We start from the raw sequence: 12101 nt of genomic DNA on the forward strand, positions 1-12101 counted from the left end.
TTTTAATTGTCCTAATTCAGAATTATTTCTGGTGTTTACCAGTCTTTCATGCTGGTTTAGTACCAGTCTTTAGCATTGTATTTAGTGCTGTGGGGTCATTTCCGATGGTTCGTGGGCAAAATTTTAAACTTTAATAGTGATATATTTATTTTTAAGGTTGCCTTCTACTTTTGGAAAGGATACTGGTTTCCCATTAATGGACTACGATACACTTATTTAAGTAAAAAAGCATCAAGTAAATAATGGGACTGAGATGTGACAGTAATTATGAAGGAAGAGCACGCAAAGATGATATCTGGGAACCACTGCTTAAAAACTTATTGACCAAAACAGACTTTATAATTTGTTTACATCATATGGATGTTATCCTTGAATTGTCTTATGTGACTAAGTCCTAACTGCACAATGAGATTACAAATAGCACTATATTCTTCCAGTGTAATTTTGACAAAATTCTGAGTCTCAAATTAAAAATGCATCTTCACGAGTTTTTAAGGCCTTCACTGTTGCCCATTCTCTCTACTTCAACAACGCCTGCCCCCTGCCTCCTGCCCCAGGACCACCACCTCCTGAGCATAGGTACATCCAGTGTGTCTACTTTTATGTTCAGTGACCTACATGTCTGGACTTCATCACCCTGGGTCATGTCAAGACCTGTCCTCCTTCCTGCAAGGCCTTTGTATTAACTGGGATTGCTTTTACATTTCCACTGCTTTGTAGTTTTTTGACTCTCTGTTTCTGAACACAGAAGAGTTGTTTCCTTTAGAAGTGGTAGTACTGTTTGTATCCACCACAGAACCTGACCTTTCATGAAAAGATGCTGCTTCCTCCAGCCAAATCGTGGCCCTGCATGGGACTTGTAGCTCAGAGTCTGTATTTATCTGGGTGGGCTGTTGTTAGGATAGCTCTCAGCACATTGTATCATTACCGTTTGTGGGTGTCTGCCTTCCACTGTACACTGTGAACTCCTTGAGTTTACAGACTGGCTGTGCTTTAATCATGCTTGGCTGCCTAGAGCCAGATAACCAGCAGGTACTCAATAAGTTTGTTATATTAGTAAGCGTTTAAAAGGAGATTCTGTGTCATAGGCTGCACTTCCTTTGGGCATACAGAGAAATTCTTTGACATGGTGGAGTATACGTGAAATGTTCTTCTAGTGTTTAGTACAGAATTTTATTGATTAGGAGAATTCTTTTACTCCTGGACTAGATTCCCAAGATTTTATGGTTGTTATATTTCTAGGGAGCATTAAGAATTGTTTTCAGTGGTTGAGATTCTGACTTGGTTAAGCACAGTAGGCTGACCTAAATATGCATCTGCCACCTCTTTTCCATTATCTCTCAAAGATCTATTTCTATTTAGATCTGGTACATGTGATCATTTTCTAGAATCCATTCTAAGTTTAAACTTTTCATCTATTTTTAAGTTCTGCTCTCTGTGAGTTTTTAAAAACCTGGCTGTCAGCTCACTGACAAATTGATCCTGCTGCATGATATTAAGCTTCTCATCACCTTTTGGATTATGCCCCAAATGTGCCATTTACTAATTAAATATGTGTCCCCAAATGTGTTACATGCATTTTTCCTTTGAGACACAAAGCAATGAAATGATGGTGATATTTACAAATCCTTGCATCCAGAAATGAGAACACTTGGAAGAGCAGCAGCCTCATTTACATTTTTCCATGATCAACCCTTGCACAATGACACTGCCATCCTACGTTGTAGATAAATCTGTGCTGGCTTGTCATAAGAAGCTATTTTGAGGAGTCTTTTGCTGCTCTGGGAGAACCATTTAACTAAATGTTATTTGATGTCCATGTTACCACCTCAGTCTGATGAACCTTCAATTCTCTACCAAAGCAGGAAATTCAATTTAGTGACTCTTTCTTGAGTACCTAAGTACAGAATTCTTGTGCCAGGTTTTATGGGGAAGACAGTTTCTACCTTCAAGGGACTTAACGGTATAATGAACCCAGGATGATGGCTCAAGGTTCTAGGCTGCAACCCTGAAGTTAGGCTCTAAATGGGAACCCTTGAATCAGCCAGGTTCTGAACTTTCTTTTGATGCAACTCAAAAATTAAGAGATCCTTGAAAATTTAGAACTATGACCATATTTAATGCTTTTGACCAGATTGACCACATATCTCACTCTGAAACAGTGCCAAACTGCTCTAGTAAACAGAGGGAAGCTTAGTCAATGTCTCGGTGCTGCCAAGTTTTTTTGTGTGGAGCGTTTTCTGTAAGAAGTTCCCAGGAGTCAGGGTAAGGATGATCCAGACCAAGACTCATAAATCCAAAGTTTTAAATCTTAAAGGGATCTCTGAGGTCCACTTGTGTAACTACTTGCACATATTAGTCAACAAAGTAGATGTTCAGACATTTATTCCAGCTTTCATGGCCAATTACTGGGAATATCAGGGCTAGAACTTAGGTTTCCAGTCCTCTGACCTTCTTTTTGGTCTTGGTTGTTGTTGCATGGTCTGTTTTGCCCATTGAGTCTTTCTAGCCACCACTGTGTTCAATGGTGTGTTGATAAACTGGCTGTCTCTTAAACAAGCAAAATCTCTGCTCTGTAGCGTTTGTAGATTGCCATGGTGAAAATATTTTCATCATGGCTGATATGAGGATACTAACAATATGCCAAACAGCTTGCAAAATTCCTGAGATATTTAACAGTTGCCTCCAGTACACCACTAATTGTATTCTCCTGCTTGATCATTTTGTTACTGTCAGTGGTATATCAGTGGTCAAGGCCTTGTGAGATAGGTAGGTCAATTATGATGATAGAAGATAAAATAGTGTGACTAAGAGAAGGCCCTCTTTCATAAATTAGCTCAGTTAAAATGAGCCAAGCATTCCCTGGATTCTAATCTCTTCCTAAGACTTTGCAGTCTTCTTGAATTAACATGTGATAATAAGTATTGAGTGGTAAGGGAGAAGAGATGTTTCCTTTAGTTCTAAAGCATTTTGAATCCATTGTGTGTGAGACTTAGGATTCGCTGTCCATGAAGATTCTGCTTCTATTCTGCATCTTCGGAGAAGGTCCAGCGGAGAAGGTGCAAAGTATTTCCCATCTATCTAGTCATTCACTTATTTATTTATATTTGGCTATTACTCTGCACACGGTCATTCACTTTTTATATATATTTGAGTATTACCTCTGCTCTCAAATCTGATTATGGTGCTCCTCCATTTAGCCATTTTGGGTTTAGAGACTGGAAAAAATAAGTAAGATACTGGGAGAAATGTCATAATAATCAGGACTGCTTAGAGAAAAGAGTTTTTAGAGCAAAAAAGGACCCTAAAGATAATCATCACTTGTATGTCATAGATGAGGCAACTGAAAGACTGACTGAAGCTTGCACAGAATCACACAGCAGTTGGGAGGCACCACTGGTTTTGTAGCCTGTGATTCTTGATTCTACATTCAGTGTTCTTTCCATTACAGCATTTTGACTGTTTTTTCCCTACATTCAGAGCATGGGAAAATACAGCATATATCACTAACCTGTGACTTTAGATTGAATGAATCTTAAGTTTTCTTAGATTGAATGAATCTTAGGTTTTCTATGTACCCCTTTGATAACATCAAGAAGGAGAAAGTTGATTGGAGTACTGATTTGGAGGAATGCTTAGGATTCTTTTAATCTCTTAAAACTTGCAATATGTAAGTGGTCAGTGAAAGGAACTCAGAAGATGCTGGGTGATGTGAACCTTGAAGCTTTTTGAAAGCATCATTAAAAGTTTTTTATATATTGAGTGAAGCCTTCATTATTGAGAAAGAATAACCAATCTGTTTTGCATTGAGGGAAAGACTTAACTCTGAGGAAGTGACAATTCAGTCAAATTCAACAAATACCTACAGTATGGCAGGCAGTGTGTTAAGGAGGCACAAGGAATATACAGATGAATAAAACATCAACTTTGCTTTGTAGGTGCACCTGTGGAAGAGACTATGAACTTCAATAGAATCTTCTGTGAGCAGCATGTGCACAAGACACATGTATCGGGAAGGGCCCAGTTCAATATATTGTTTTCACCTGTTCACTTAGATTTAGTAGGAGGAGCATTGAGCAAGATGCTCAGCAATTTAGATTTTAGTCCAACCCTACCACTACCTGAATGTGTATAAATGATTTAACACCTTTCTCTCTGTGTTAGAGTGAGGCACAGCGTCAGGCAACAGTCTGGCTTGCCTCTCTGGCCAGCTCTGGCGCGAAGTAGGTACTGCTTCCGCTAGGGTAAGGGTGGCTGGTACGGGCGCTCCGCCCTCGGCCTGGTACGGGCGTCACCGCCCTCGGCCCGCCCTTCGGCCCTCCCACCGCACGTCATCTCATGCCCTCCCCTGTTTGCCGAGCGGACCACCTGACCTTATAAGGGCATTCAGCCCGCCCGGACCAATAGGGAGCCGGGGCCAGCAACAGCCCTCCCCGCGCCGGCCTGCAGTGCCTCAGCTCCCATACCATAGACAGGCAAAAAACCCGTGCTCACCAATCAGCTCTCACCCCCCACTAGCCCCACCCCCGTTCCCTCGGGCTTATATTGTCAAACACTTCCTCAATAAATCGGATCTGCGCCATTAGCCAGTCTCCATGGTCTGTCTCCTCTAGCCGGGCCGCGTTGTCCTCGCCTCCTGGGACCCCATGAAGCCCCGCAGAGGCTTCATTAGAGAAAGGAATCATGAGGCCCTCCTAAAAGGTTATTGGGACGATTAAATAAATGTCTGTGAAAGAGTCTGGAAAGTTTTCTCTGTCACACAAATGCAAATATATTATTTTCCTTTTGTAAACAGGTAACCCTTTTTTTGTATCAGAAAGTTCGTATTCTTTAACTAACCTGTACCTATATGCATTTGTTCTCAAATATTTATTGAGCACCCACTTGGTGCCAGACATATTCCTGAGTCCTGGGATACAGAACTGAACCAAACCGAGAAGGTCCCCTCTTGTGGAGTTTACATTTTAGTTGGAAAAGACAAAATAAACAAATGAGCAAGAAAAAATCTGATAGTATTTCAAGTCAGTGCTGTGAAGATAATAGAAATAGGGTAATGAGACATGGTAGACTTTAGATTGGGGGTCAAGAAAGGTTACATTTAGGCTGAGTGACAAAAAGGAACAAGTCATGCAAATATAAGTGATAGGAGGATCTAGCAGAGGGAATGGTTCTAGTATAGACCCTAAAGAGGAAACAAGATTGACAGGTTCCAGAATTGAGAGAGGACAGGTGTGGCACAGTAGGAAAGGGGGACATGGTACATGATGAGGTCAGAGAAATAGGTAGGGTTCAGATCACAGGGAACTATGTAAGCCACACTGAAGAGTTTGGGTTTTATTCCACGTACAGTGGAGACCAGTAAAGGGGTTTAAGCAGTAGAATATTAAGGTCTGATTTGTATTTGAATGAAGTCCTGGTACATGCGACAACATGGCTGAAACGTGAAGACATTGTGTTGAGTGAAATATGCCAGACACAGAAGGACAAATATTTTATGATCTCAATGATTTCAAATAATTAGCATAAACTAACTCATAGAGTCAAAATCTAGAATATAAGTTATGAGGAAATGGCGAATGGGAAATTAAGGCTTAAAATGTACAGGGTTTCTATTTGGAATGATGAAAATATTTTGGCCGTGGATATGTTGATGGTAGCACAACATTGTGAACATAATGAACAGCACTGAAATATATATAAAGAGTGTGATTAAAAGGGTAAATGTTAAATTGTATATATGGTAACAGAAGAAAATTTAAAAAACCCATATAACTACACTACACAAACAGTGGACCCTAAGTTAAACCACGAACTATAGTTAATAGTACAATTATAAAAATGTATTGTCATCAATTGTAACAAATAATAGGGTGGTATATAGGAATCCTACATTTTATGCACGATTGTTCTGTAAACCCACAACTTCTCTAATAAAAGGAAAATACTACTCTCACTGCTGATAGAAAATGTTGCATAGGTGGAAGTCTTGCAGCAGTGCAGGTAAGAGAGAATATGGGGGTTTTTAGGATATGTATTGAAAATGACATCAAGAAGATTTCCTCATGGCCTGAATATCGGGGTGTGGGAAATAGAAGAATCAGAGATAGTTCCATGGTTTTTTGGCTAGACTAGTAATTGGGGGAGTGGAAAGGAAGAGGAAAAGCAGTCAAGAGTTCTGTTTTGCCTGTGTTAAATTTGACGTGCCTATTAGACATCCAGATAAAAAATGAAGTTGGATAGATAAGTCTAGAGAGCTGGCATTTGGTATTCATTGGCAAATAGCTGGAACTGTGTGTGTGTGTTGGGGAAGGGGGTTACATTGAGAGGGTATGTAGAGAGAAAAAAGGAGGTACAGGATAGGGGCTGAGCAAAGGGGAGAAGGATTCACAGAAGTCCCAGAAAGACTGGCCAGAAAGGAAATCATGACAGTGAAGTGTCATGGAAACTAAGAGAAGAAAGTTGAGGAGAAGCAAGTAGGAGGGAGTAACCAAGTAGTGCCCATTAGAGCTAAGAGATCAAGTACTATAGGAATGAAGAAGTGACCTTTAGACTTGGCAGCACTGCAAGGGAGGTCATTGGTGTCTCAGTAGGAGTGGTGAGGATAGAATTTGGAATGGAGTGAGTTGGGAAGAAAATGTGAGGTGAGAAAGTGCATATTTTGACTGTAATTCCCTCAAGAAGTTTGCTGCAAAGGGGCATAAATGCAACAGGGGTGGTACTTACAGGGTCATGCAGAGTCAAGGGAAGGCATTTTTAGATGTGTGCATGTTAATGAATGTGATCTAGCAGACATTGTCCAGAAGACATTGATGATTCAGGAGAAGGGATCATTGAGAGCGGAAGTTAGGGGCTTGGGTGTGGTAAGACCGGAAACACTTCATTTGGAATGTAAAGAGGGTGTATCTAGGGGCAAACGAGCTATTAATGAAAAGTGAATCTATTTTCTTCTGGGTTTGCTTGTTTTTTGCCTTTGGGGAGTTAGAGGAGAGAGGTAAGTGGGATATAGCAACCGAGGAAAGTGAGCAGTTTCATACATTAGAGCATTGTAGCTGGGCTGCCTGGCAGTATTGAGTCCCATGCAATATTTGTGGTCATGAGTCTAACGTAGGACCAGTCAGCATCCTTGTGTTTTGTTTTGTTTGTTTTTCTACCAGCTGGGTTGAAGGTGGAGTCTAGGCAGATAACTAGGTTTAACCACTGTTGGGCTTTGCCAGAGGAGTATAGTGGAAAGGGAGAAGAAACTGGGTGTTAAAGGTATTACCAAGAGGGTGATTTTAAGGGTGGACCAAGAACTCTAGCAGGAGAAGGCAGAAATTGGGGACCTGGGCTGATTGATAGAGAAAAAGTGGATTGGAGGGCTTCAGGTGGAAGAATTTCTGGAGTGAGAGTACTGGAGCTCATGAACTAGAAGATAAAGATGTGTTTGAATTCAGAAATCTGTCAAAAGACAGGAAACAATTTCCAAAATGCAAATTTCTGGGGAAAATCCCTTTGGGTTTTAATGGGAGTATCTTGAGGGTTTCCCCAAAATAACAATAGAAGAACATACCACATTCACAAGTTAAAAACCTTTGGTTAGGGCAGGCATTTAACCCTCTAGACCTTCCTAATTGGTTAGGTCAGATACATGAGGTGTTGGGAAATGAGAATGTCATTTCCTTCTACTAAAAGATCTAGGAAGAGAATTTGAAGACTCTTACTTCCTACAAAATCCTAACATACATGGCACAAAGAAGCATGATCAAGGGCAGGGATTAATGGGATCTTTGGGCATAAACTTTCATGGGGAGAGTCATAGGGAGAATTATGCTTAAAAGTTCATTGCTCCATACTTTGGGACTTAAATCCAATCTCCAACTCTAGTACCAAGTGTTTTCTCTTCAACGATTTTTTAAAAAATCAGGTTAGTGTCATAGTCGACCTGGATGCCACAAGTTGATGCAGCTGCTCCAATTCTAAGAAAGCTGTTTATTGCATTGAATAAGCAGAAGACTTTTCCCTGGAACTTTATTGCATCTAGAGAAAACCCAATATAACGTGATTAGCTAGTCACAGCCAATAAGTGATGCCATCATATATTACTCAAGCTGAACATCACCCGATCTTATGTGGATGTGAGACCCAAACCACATTAATGAGACATAATTTAAAAATTTAAAAAAGGGAAATTTACATGCAATCAGAAATGTTGCTGCTGCAGTAGGTCAACATGTTTGACATGCAGCCTGAGTGAAAACTCTCTGAAAAAGTATCTGGTCTATAATTTGGCTATTAAGCTGAGAGACAGAAATGTTCTTATTTTCTTATGTCCTTCAAAATATCTGAAGGCCTATTACATTTTGTCATTCTCCTTTTCTGCGTACTTCCCTAGCTTGACTGATCTCATGGACATGGTTATCTTATCTTCCTTGCAGAGAGTGAATTTTTCCAGTATGTTTTGGTTCATTTCCTTGAGAGTTTTTCAGACTTAGAATTTTTTTTCAGTAACAAGAGATAACTGTAAAACTTTAGGGAAGTGACTTAGTCTTTTAAAATAAATCATGTAAGCTGCTGAGGAAGTTGTGATCAAGTCACATTTTGTGGAAATAGCTGCATAGTATAACTGTCTTTTTAAAAGGACATTTAAAAAATTATGACATCTTTAACATCTGAGGTGTGCACTTACTGAATTTCTTCAATATGATGCGATGAACTTTTAATGAACAGTCTTGCTTTCCCAGGAAGTCTTTTTTAATAGTCTATATTGTATACCCAAATATATGGGAAAAACAAAAACATTTAATGATCTTTTGCTTTATCAGTATGATCATGTTCCTTAAAATGTACCTATTAAACACTTTCTTGCACAGTACATAAACTGTCAAATAAAATAAATTATCAAAATATAGTATTTAGTCAAGTACCATTTTGGTAGACTGTGTATTCAATACTCACCAGCTCTTTTTTTTTGCCAATGGCTCTGCCCCAATGGATGCAGTAAAAATTGGTCATCAATTAAGCAGAGCCACAGAAGAATAAAAACCCCAAGCCAAGAAGATCCATGTGTTAATTCACTCTTATTTTATTTGGTTTATGAACATTTAATTTTTCTATACAAATACATATTTGGTGGTCTCCTGAATTAAATTGTTAGCTGTAGGATTTTTTGCTTGCCCTCATGCAAATTTGTTTTGGTATTTCAAGGCTACTCTCACAGAGTTACACTGCAGCAATTTGAATTATGTACCATGAAAATCATATAATTTGATATGCTACATTATTTACTGAAAAAAATGGTTAAATGGCAGAGAAATATTATGGAGCATTATATAATTCAGGGGGGTCTGCATAAGTAAATGAGAAAGAGCCAAAGTAGCTCGTGTGTAGGTGTACCATGTACAATATCTATAGCCAAAATTCTCTCACTTGGATTCTCATGTTGGAAAAATTCCAGAGTTCATTTGTCTAAGAATTAAAAATATACTGCTTCACATCCATCCTCCCCAAAACTAAACCCAAGGAGACTATTAAAGGGCCAGGTACTATGTAATTGTGTGATTATTGACTTTCTAAGGTGAAGGTTGCCATCTCATCTTTTCTTTGATAACTTAAATTATTATGGCATCTCCTTGTGATGATCCTATAAACAATAGCCATCCCTTGATTTAGTATTTAACTTATTTGGGGAATTTTGTTTTCTACTGGAAATCATTGGTGAAGAAAGTATTCCCACTAGTAAAGTTCTTCTCTAAGATTACAAATGGAAGCTGTTTAGATGTTCATATTTCATTAAAAATATCCGTGAATGTGTAACATGTTTAGTGTTACTTGACCTATTATTTTGAAATATTAAGCAAGAGGATGAGCTGATTCATATTTTTAGAGATAGCATAAAGAAAAACTTTATTTAAAAATTGCTATGCATAAGTCAATATACATTTTGTAAAATTTCAAACAATACAAATTGTTGTCCTTTCTCCACCAAATGTAAGAAGTGTTAACAATGGATTGTATATAATTATATGCGCACACACACACTTATACATATGCAAATACACTTTTAAACAAAATGTAATGCAAGGCATATTTCTGCAAATTGCTTTGGTTTTATCTGGCAATTTTTCCTGGACATCCATCCATCTTAACACTCATTGTTTTTAAAATTTTTTTATAGTAATCTCTAATAATTGTTGTACCATAATTTATTTAACCATTACCCTATTGGTAATTATTTGAAATGGTTCCAAAATTTGATATTTCAAATAATGCTGTAGTAAACTTTCCTAAAGTTACATTTTTCATTATGTCAGTATTTTACATTATGTCAGTACTCCTAAAAACTTAATTTCTAGACATGAAACAGTTGAGGCAAAAAATAGGAACATTTGAAATGAGGAAAACTGCCAAATATCCCTGCAGAAATGTATCAGTTTACTAAAGGCCATAAATTAAGAATGAAATTGAATTAGAAATTGCTCAGGTGATAGAGTTGTCAATCTTCTGAAAAATTAGGACATACATTACAGATGAAGTCATGTAACCTTTTAGGTTTCATGGACTTGTACAATTTTTATTTTAAGTATACACAACTTGAACACAAAAAAAATGGAGATTATTTTAAACTTAGTATTTTCCATTTTGTGAGAATGCAGGTTACTGGCTCAGAAAGAGGACAGAAGCATGCGATTAGGTCTTGGAAATGGAAGAGTGGAGTTGAGTGAAGTGCATCTTCATAGGAAGATGGTGTCTAGAGCAGTTGATATTTACAAAGATTTTCATGATTTTTAAGTAAACTAACTGAGATTTGGATTCTGTCCAAAAAAGTCTTTGTATTAGGACAATACAGATCTTTAGGCTGTGGAGTAGAAGTAGAATAACAAAATTTCCTGTCCATACTTGGTTTATAAAAATAACCTCTTTGAAAGCACATTTTTCAAGTTTAAAGTATCCCGTGCTTCTGAACTATTTCTAGACTATCCTGTTTCAGTCAAAGGGCCTGATTTTAATACAATACACAAGCTTATCTGTTAACTCAAGAGCAAAAATGTTATATCTTTTCCAGAGGTATACAGGTATTAGTCATATACCCTATACTCCCTCCTCCCCAATGTGAAAATCCTTCCTCTGTCTGCCCCGTTTCCTTGCTGATGTATATAACAGGAGTGATGCAATTTCTCTGCAATGTTGCCAGTTATAATTAGGCTATCCCTTTTGGAAAGGCTTCAGAAATTTCATAATGAGGGTTACAAAGGCACCAACATTGCTCACTGCATGATTAGGAAAAAATGTTGAAAATTAGAGATTTGGTTCTTAGATTTCTGAAGATGCTCCTCAGAAACTGTCCTGAGATATGGAGCCAGTTAATTTTCTTATAAGACAAATTCTCCATGTTTTCAGATTCTAGCATATTTTATTATTTTAGAGGGTCATTAGTTATTAATTAATGTTGCAATTCAATTGTATCTGATATAATTGTGGAGTACCTACTATTTTAAGGCCTCCTCCAAGAGTTTATTTAAAATCTAAAGGACACTTTCTGATGCTGAAAACAGCCTGGCAGCATCTACTGCCACTGTTCTGTTGCCCAGAAAATGTCAGTAGTCATAGCAGTGAAAGACTATTGAACTGATTTTTCCAAGATGTTTTAATATTTGCTTATAATTTGAAGTAGTTACTTGAAAACTAGTTGGGCCCACAAGTCCAAGCATCTGTCAGTCCTGCACTGTGTGGTTAAATAGAACAATGACATTGGTGTTCAGTAACCTTGGCTTGATGCTCATCTATGTCATCTACAAGCTTGTTGAACTTGGGAAAGTCATGTATATTTACAGTTTTTTCTGTCAAATGGACACCATAACTCCTAGAGGAATGGAGAAAGAAATGAAAAAATGTTTATAAAGTGCACTTCAAGGACAAGCTTAATCAATAGTTGCTGTTTTTGTAGTTAGTGCATCCTCCTCCATTTGAGAGAATACTTAAAAGTAGTGCTTCTCAGAGTTTTCTACCAGAGTATTCCTACCTCTGAAAACACTGAATAAATAACACTGATTTCTGGAAGTTTAGCCTAGAGTAGTGTGCTTTTTGGAGCATTGCTACACAGCATGGATTACAGTTTACGTTGT

The 12101-nt window shown here is 38.0% G+C and overlaps 1 protein-coding gene across 15 annotated transcripts in view; it reads left to right on the forward strand.

The window, feature by feature from the left end:
- HECW2 (HECT, C2 and WW domain containing E3 ubiquitin protein ligase 2) overlaps nucleotides 1-12101 on the forward strand; it is a 469060-nt gene that overhangs the window by 255051 nt on the left and 201908 nt on the right. The window lies entirely within an intron of this gene.

Source organism: Dasypus novemcinctus, chromosome 7 (genome assembly GCF_030445035.2).
Source record: "Dasypus novemcinctus isolate mDasNov1 chromosome 7, mDasNov1.1.hap2, whole genome shotgun sequence".
Classification (NCBI taxonomy): Eukaryota; Metazoa; Chordata; class Mammalia; order Cingulata; family Dasypodidae; genus Dasypus; species Dasypus novemcinctus.